Genomic DNA, 8273 nt, shown 5'->3' with positions numbered 1-8273 from the left:
TAATTTCACTGCATTTTAGTATATTCTATGGTTCAAAGCAACTTACAAGGCCAGCCCAGATTCAAGGAGGAGGAGAAATGGACTTCACCACCTGATAGGAGAAGCAAGGTACACATACAACAACGGGAGGAGTTCTTGGTGGCCATCTTTGTAGCATTACAATATTTAAAGTCATGAGATTGCAAAAACAAGCAATGGGAAAAGGAATCCCTAGTCAATAAATGGTGCTGGGATGACTAGCTATCCATATGCAGGAAATTAAAACTGGACCCGTTCCTTACACAATATAAAAAAATTAACTCAAGATGGATTAAAAACTTAAATTTAAAACCCAAAACTATAAAAACACTGGAAGATAATCTAGACAGTACCATTCAGGACATAGGCACAGGCAAAGATTTTATGATGAAGAGGCCAAAAGCAATTGCAACAAAAGCAAAAATTGACAAATGGGATCTAATCAAATTTAAGCACTTCTGCACAGCAAAAGAAACTATCAACAGAGTAAACAGACAACATACAGAATAGGAGAAAACTTTTGAAAATTATGTATCTGAAAAAGGCCTAATATCCAGTATCTAGAAGGAACTTAAGCCAATTTACAAGAGAAAAACAACCTCATTAAAAAGTGGGCAAAGGACATAAACAGACACTTTTCAAAAGAAGAAATACATATGCCAACAGGCATATGAAAAAAGTTCAATATTACTAATTATTAGAGAAATGCAAATCTAAACCACAATGAGATACCATTTAACACCAGGCAGAATGACTACTATCAAAAAGTCAAAAAATAACAGATGCTGGCAAGGTTGTGGAGAAAAAAAGAGTGCTTAAACACTGTTGGTGGGAGTGTGAATTAGTTCAACCATTGTGGCAATTCCTCAAAGACCTAAATACAGAACTATCATTAGACCCAGCTGTCCCATTATTGGGTATATACCCAAATGATTATAAATTGTTCTATTATAAAGACACATGCACATGTATGTTCATTGCAGCACTATTCACAATAGCAAAGACATGGAATCAACTTGAATGCCTATCAATGATAGACTAGATAAAGAAAATGTGGTACATATACACCATGGAATACTATGCAGCCATAAGAAAGAAAGAGATCATGTCCTTTGCAGAGACATGGATGGAGCTGGAGGTCATTATTCTTAGTAAAGCAGGAACAGAAAACCAAATGTTCTCACTTATAAGTGGGAGCTAAATGATGAGAACACACAGACACATAGAGGTTAAAAACACATACTGTGTTCAATAAGAGGGTGGAGGGTAGGAGGATGGAGAGAATCAGGAAAAATAACTAATGGGTACTAGGCTTAATACCTGGGTGATGAAATAATCTGTACAACAACCCCCATGACACAAGTTTGCTGATGTAACAAACCTGCACATGTACCCCTAAACTTAAAATAAAAGGTTTAAAAATTAAAAAAAAAATAAAGTCATGAGATTGGATGAGATTACTAAAGGAGTAAGTATAGAGAAACATAATTTCTGAGGATTGAGATCTACAACAGCCAAATGATGAAAAGGAACCAACAAAGGAGACTGAGAAGTTGTAATCTATGAGTTGTAGATTAGGAGGTAGACCGAGGTTCAAATCCTGGCTCTCTACTTGCTAGCTGTTTTATCTTGAATATCTACTAGATCCTGGATAAATTTCTTAACTTTGCTAAGCCTCAGCTTCCTCATCTATAAAATGAAGATAGTAATAATACCTACTTTTCTATCCCATTTCTTTATCACATGGTAGGGAAAGAAAAAATAAATACATTTTAAAAAGTAAAATTATCCTTTTTCTCTAACACAAGGAATCCATTGCTGACTTCACAAAGTGAGTGTTGAGAGCAAAAGACAAAATGGCTGAAAGATGAATAGGAGCTTCTTTCTGGAAGGTTGTTTGTAAAGAAAAAATAAAGGCAGGGGCTAAAGTGGAACAAAGTGCCAATTGTGAGGTTTTTTTGAAAAGATAGTACATCTGAACATGTTTATAATGCTGATGAGAAGAAGCTAGTAGAAAATTAGTGGATGAAATTACAAAACAGAGAATAGATAAATGATGTAACATGGTTCTCAGTGTATGACAAGAATGAGATTTATGTAAGGATGGGATGATTAAATTTAGGCAGGAGTCAGGATTCCTCTCCTGTCAAATCAGAATGCAAAGAGATAAAGGAGGAATGCAGATACAGATAAACTCAGATAAACTTGTAGGCAGTATCAATTTTCTGCCTGACTAGGAGAAGAGATGGTCTATGATGGAGAGAAGATGGTGGTGAGGCGGAGACTAAGGTTGAAAGGATGATGAATAAAAGAGACTGCTGAGGAGGTGGGCCACATCAAAGAGCGTTTCTGTATTGAGTCAGTTTAATTTGAAGATTACATGGCACCAATGGGCATACTGATTGGGCTGTCTCCAGCAGAGCTGAACAGTCCTGTGGAAGGACCAGAGATGTCAGGTGACGTGAAATGATCTGGGATTGGATTTCATAGGGTAGACGCTTTGCTAATTTTAATGCTGCCTTTTAGAAAGACTGAATGAGAAATCAGGTAGGAGGTCTATGCTGAGCTTAAATTCTTATTCTTAGTAATAACCTGTGACCTGGAAATATCCAAGAGCTAAGGGAGAGAGAACTCATCATTTCTGAGCACCTATCCATGTACCAAGGGCCCAGGATTCATATGTGCATTTTCTCACTGTAAGCCTCACAACCGCCATGATAGGTAAAATTATCTTTGTTTTACTAATGAAAACCTTCAAAGCTCAGAGAGGTTAAGGAACTTGCCTGAGCCTGGTTTTCTTGTTGTGCTTCCTTCAGAATGTGAGGGTAGACTGAGTATTGGTGGGGCAAAGTACACATTGGGGTGTGATTAGCTTTATGACATTATTTTGAGCCTCCACACATACTCTGTGTTTGGTGTTCCTCTAGGAAATAACAGAGAAGAGCCCAATCAGCAGGCCTCTCTCTCTGAATGAGAGGAATGTGATCATTTATAATTTGTCTTTTAAGATGCCAGTATTGCTGCTGAGAGACTCCATCTAGCTTTCTCATTTTCATGATATTTTCTTGTAGAAAACTACCTCTTCTTTTTGCCAGCTCTATTCCAGACCTTGTCATTTCAAACCTCGTTTTAATGATTCCTCTAATTCCTTTTATGGAATGGTCTCTCTTAAATTTCCCCTTTGATTAGGGTCAGGATGAAATTCCTTACTGGTACATCTGGTTAATGATGTCACTGTTTCCATTCTTGCAAGTTTCCTGACATAATTACAAAAGGAACCTCTCACATTTTAGGAGTAGAGAAACCAAGACACAATGTCAGCCATGGCCAGGTTTGTGGGATCGTTGATCATGCTAAGTCTCAGGTGTGCATGATCAAGCAACTGAAAAATCCGGAGTTAACTTCCTGCTGGAGCACCCCTTCATCTTTAGTCAAAATAGATTAACACCAGCACTGGCCTGCATTCACTAATTAGAATGGGCAATGGTTTAGTCCTGGAGCAGGGTTTCCAAAGCCACATGCTGAGCCAGGCCCTAACTCTTTAGTTGCTGGATCATGGAAAGTATAGAGCAGGGTCAGGGGGAATAGGTCAGCCAGGGGCTGAAGAGGGGATCTTGGAGCAGTAGCTACTTCCCAACCAGTATGAAAAGGATTTCAAGAATTGAACAATTGGAGCAGCCTCACTGGAACAGACTGGCTGAATGTCAGCACTGTCTTAGCAGCTATAAATGCTGTCTAGAGGTGCTTATAATCAGAAATACTGCCTAGGGATGTGTATGGCCAGAAGGCAAGCAGGTTTATGCTTTTCTCCCTAAAACTCAGACATGAAAAAAATTTTAACATATTGTTTTCTTCCTTTTACACATCATGAGGACATTAGTGATGACATGGCCATTTGCTCAGAAGACTTCGGTGTTACTTTATATCCAATCCATTCTCCTCTTCTTCCAAAGTAAAGGGATTATTGGTCAGACACATGACCACCTAGGCAGAGAGCACATTCTGCAGCCTTCCTTGCAGCTAGTTCTGGGCATATGATCAAGCTATTGCCAACTAGATGCAGCTGGAGGAGATATGAAGCACCTCCTGATCACACTCTTAAAGGAAGAGAATATTTGTCTCCTGCTTCCTTTATCCCAGTGCTTTGTTTTTAGACATTGTGGAGAACCATTCTGATCCACATGGACAAAGGAAATACCCTGAGATTGCTTGCACCACAGAATATAAAAATTCTGGATCGCTAGACAACCTCATGCAGCCATGCAGCCCTAGACTGCCTACCTCCAGACTGTAATGTGATAGACTTAAAAAACTTCTACTTGTTTGAGCCATTGTCAATGTAGGGTTACAAACAGCCAAAACTATATCCAAATATATGAGGGTTTTGTGGGTTTCTCTTTTTGCAATGATTTTTGACTCACCTGAGTCTCATATATGTACAGTTGACCCTTGACCTGAAGTTGAACTGCACGAGTCTATTTATATGTGGAATTTTTTCAACAAAATTTATCCTGAGTGCTCCTGCCTCTCCTGCCTCCCCTTCCACCTCCTTCAACTCTTCTGCCTCCGCCATTCCTGAGACAGCAAAACCAACCCCTTCTCTTTCTCCTCCTCCTCTGCCTACTCAATGAGAAGATGAAGAGGATAAAGACCTTTATGATGATCCACTTCTACTTAATGAATACTAAATATACTTTCTCTTCCTTATGATTTTCTTAGTAACATTTTCTTTTCCCTAGCTTACTTTATTGTAAGAATATAGTATATAACACATAAAATATATGTATTAGTTGACTGTTTATGTTATCAGTAAGACTTCCAGTCAAGAGCTGGCTATTCTTATAAGTTTTGGGAGAATCAAAAGTTATACATGGATTTTGTCTGTGCAGGGCGTTGGCGTCCCCAAACCTTGTGTTGTTCAAGGTTCAACTGTGTATGTATTAATATTTCTTTCTCATTACCAAGGTAAGCACAAGTGATGCTAGACAGCCACAATTACTGAGGTCTGAAATTTAAGATCCATTGTGCCCTCCTATTGAATGCTGGTAAGGAGACCAATTTGTTTTTCACTTAACATCATTTTCCAGGTGAACATTAGGTACTCTTGGATGTTGTATTAATCATTTAGATGAACTCAAATGCCTCTTTTGGATTAGGAAACTGATAAAAATGTACAACTTTGGAAATGAAATGAAATAGACCTTGAGCTTACTTTCCATAGTTTATAGTTCAAGCAGGGATAGACTTATATTCCCCTTGAGCCTTAATATTCCCATGAAAAGAAGGTAATATGACACAACACATGGAACAGTGGGAGAATAAGGGACCACCTGTTTGGCCAGCTGGGCTAGCTCCACCTGACTGGCTGAGTTAGCCCTGGGGGGTCACTGGGTAAGAGATAAAGCAATTGGAATGGAATGTCTGTTTGTTCAAATTGGGCAACAGGATTAATGATTCTGTACATTAAATAGTTACCTGATACCTGTTAGGCTTAATGCTTACTTTACTGCAGAGAAGCTGCCTGCTCCCTAAGATAATCTATCATAAGTCACACTTGGCAGAATTGAATGAAACTCATTTTTTCAGATAATGAACGTATCTGTGGTATTTTGTCTCAAACAGACACAATACTACAGAGCAAGAGCTGTGTGCTCTCTCATGGTAGAATTTAAGCTGCAGTTTGAGACGTTTATCAAGAGTTTACTGCAAGGTTCCAGCCAGGAATGGTGATTTTATCAGCCAAGTCAAGAGCATCATAGGGCAAGTGCTTGCCCCCCGCCAAGTGGCCAATATAAACATTTTCCAATTCCTTTAACATTTAGGGAGCACTTACATACATATAATCTCATTTAATGCTCAGAACGATCCTGTTATCCCCCTCTTGCAGATGATAGAATTGAGGCTTGGAATGTTTAAACAACCTCAAAACTATCTTTAGCTACTATTGTGAGAGAGCCAAGACTTGAACCCAGGTCTGTCTTCCTCCAAAGCACAGGCTGAAAGTTAAATTATGTCCCTGAAGTTAATTTGTGAAGGACATGAGCTGGGACAGACCTGCTTCCATAGGCTGATTTACCTTTCAAGCCCTGAAACTTGGAGTCAAGCAGTTAATTGGAGACCTGAGACGTATTTTCACATAAACATCCAGTTTCTCATGATTCTTGAGATCTGGATGATAGTTGCTGAGAATGGTATTTTAGCTTTAGTGGTGACACTTACCTGCTGTGAAAAGTCCAGAAATCCAGCAGTCCGTGGAGAGGTTGAAGAGACACCGAGTTTCTGAGTAATTCACAACTTAGATCATTAGCTAGCCAGAAAGAAAGACGATTTTATCTCCAGTTGTTTGGAGATCATCCTGGGGAAAGAGATATATGATTAATGGAAATTTTATTCCAGGAAACAGCTTTACTTATAGTCTCAACACTTGCTTATATGATTTTCAGAAACCATTATTTTCATTTTAAAGTAATCTTCAGGGTCTTTAATGATCTTTTCAGCACTGATCTGTAATTCCCCATACTCTTATCTGAAAGTAACAACAGGAAACCTAGTTTTAATAAACATCAACAGAGGAAGAAAACAAGCCTATTAATTTTGCTTTTTATTGTTTTAAGGCAAGAGCTCCCGCTCATCCAGGATGGAATCAAGAGCCTAGACTAGGGAACTTATGCTTCATTGGTGATTTAGGGCCTAGGGACGGAAGGGTCCAAGGTGAGTAGCCCAAACCTCTTTCCTCTAGGGCCTAAAGGGAAAGAACTGTTGTTTGGGTGCTAAACTCAGCCTAGTGATTTAACAATAAGTAACAGAGAAGAAAAAGATCCCTAAGGGAGGCAACATGGAGTCTGAGAAAGAGCCTAAGTTTCTAAGACAAGCCTCTGGGGCAACAATCAACTCCTATGTATATTCATCCTTCAACACACATGCCAAGCCAAACCTGGTGAAAAACACACAGCCCTGTCAGTCAGTGCCACAGAATCATTAACCCAGAGAGGAAATTATAAACACCAATATTCAAACTAAACAAAAATGTCATTTATTCATTAATCAACAAGTGCTATTCTAGTTGTTCTTTAACCATAATGTATATCAGAAATTCTTTTCCCAGCCTGTCTCCTGTCATGCAATGACTGCCTATTATCAACCTTCCTGAATGTGGTTGCTATATAGTTAGAATTCATTAATAGTCTGGGATTGATTGCCTTATATTGTTGGTTTATTTTTTGTATCAATTAAGATACTCTTCACTGTAAATAACAAAAAATTCAACTCAAACAGGCTTAAACAATACTGTAGAGTATTCATTTCCTATTACTGCTATAACAAATCACTACAACCCTTAAAACTTAAAACAACACAAATTTGTTGTCTTACAGTTCCGGAGGTCATAAATTTGAAATATATCTTTCTGGAGTAAAATCAAAGTGTTGGAAGAGCTGCCTTCCCACAGGAGGCCCTAAGGAAAATTCCATTCCCTTCCACTTTTAGCTTCTAGAGGCTTCCCACAATCCTCGGCTCATGGACATGTATCACTCTGGCCTCTGCTTTCATTGTTATAGTTCCCTGTGACTCTTGACTCAACTGCTTTCCTGTTATGAAGACTTTTGTAATTTGATTGGGCCCTCCAGGATAATCTTCATATATCAGATCCTTAACTTAATCACATCTGCAAAGTCCCTTTTGCCATGTAAGAGAATATATTCACAGATTTCAAGGATTAGGACATAAACATCTTTGGTGGGCCATTATTCTGTCTACCATATGTAGTTTACTGGATTACATATGGGGGGGTCCAAAGTTAGAGCAGACTTTGTAGTTGGTTGATTTAAATATTTAGAACTGTCATCAAGGACAACTCATCACCAAACAACTCGATTTAAAAAATGGACAAAATTTAGCTGGGCATGGTGGCATATCCCTGTAGTCATAGCTATTTAGGAGGCTGAGGTAGGATGATTCCTTGAGCCAAGGAGTCTGAGGATACAGTGAGCTATGATTGTGACATTGCACTACAGCCTGGTGACAGAGTGAGACCCTGTCTCTAATAACATAAAACATAAAGTAACATAATATTAAAAAATAGGAAAGAGTATCTAAATGGTCAAATATCTTGAATAAACATTTCTCAAAAAATATATAAATAAGCAGTAAACACATGATAAGGTGCTCAGCATTACTAGTCATTAGGAAAATGCACCTCGAAGCCATAATGAGACACTACCTCACAACCATTAGGATGGCCACTCTCAAAACAGAAA

The sequence above is a fragment of the Cebus imitator genome, unplaced genomic scaffold, assembly GCF_001604975.1.
Source record: "Cebus imitator isolate Cc_AM_T3 unplaced genomic scaffold, Cebus_imitator-1.0 Scaffold292, whole genome shotgun sequence".
Classification (NCBI taxonomy): domain Eukaryota; kingdom Metazoa; phylum Chordata; class Mammalia; order Primates; family Cebidae; genus Cebus; species Cebus imitator.
Note: the sequence above shows the minus strand (reverse complement) of the source record.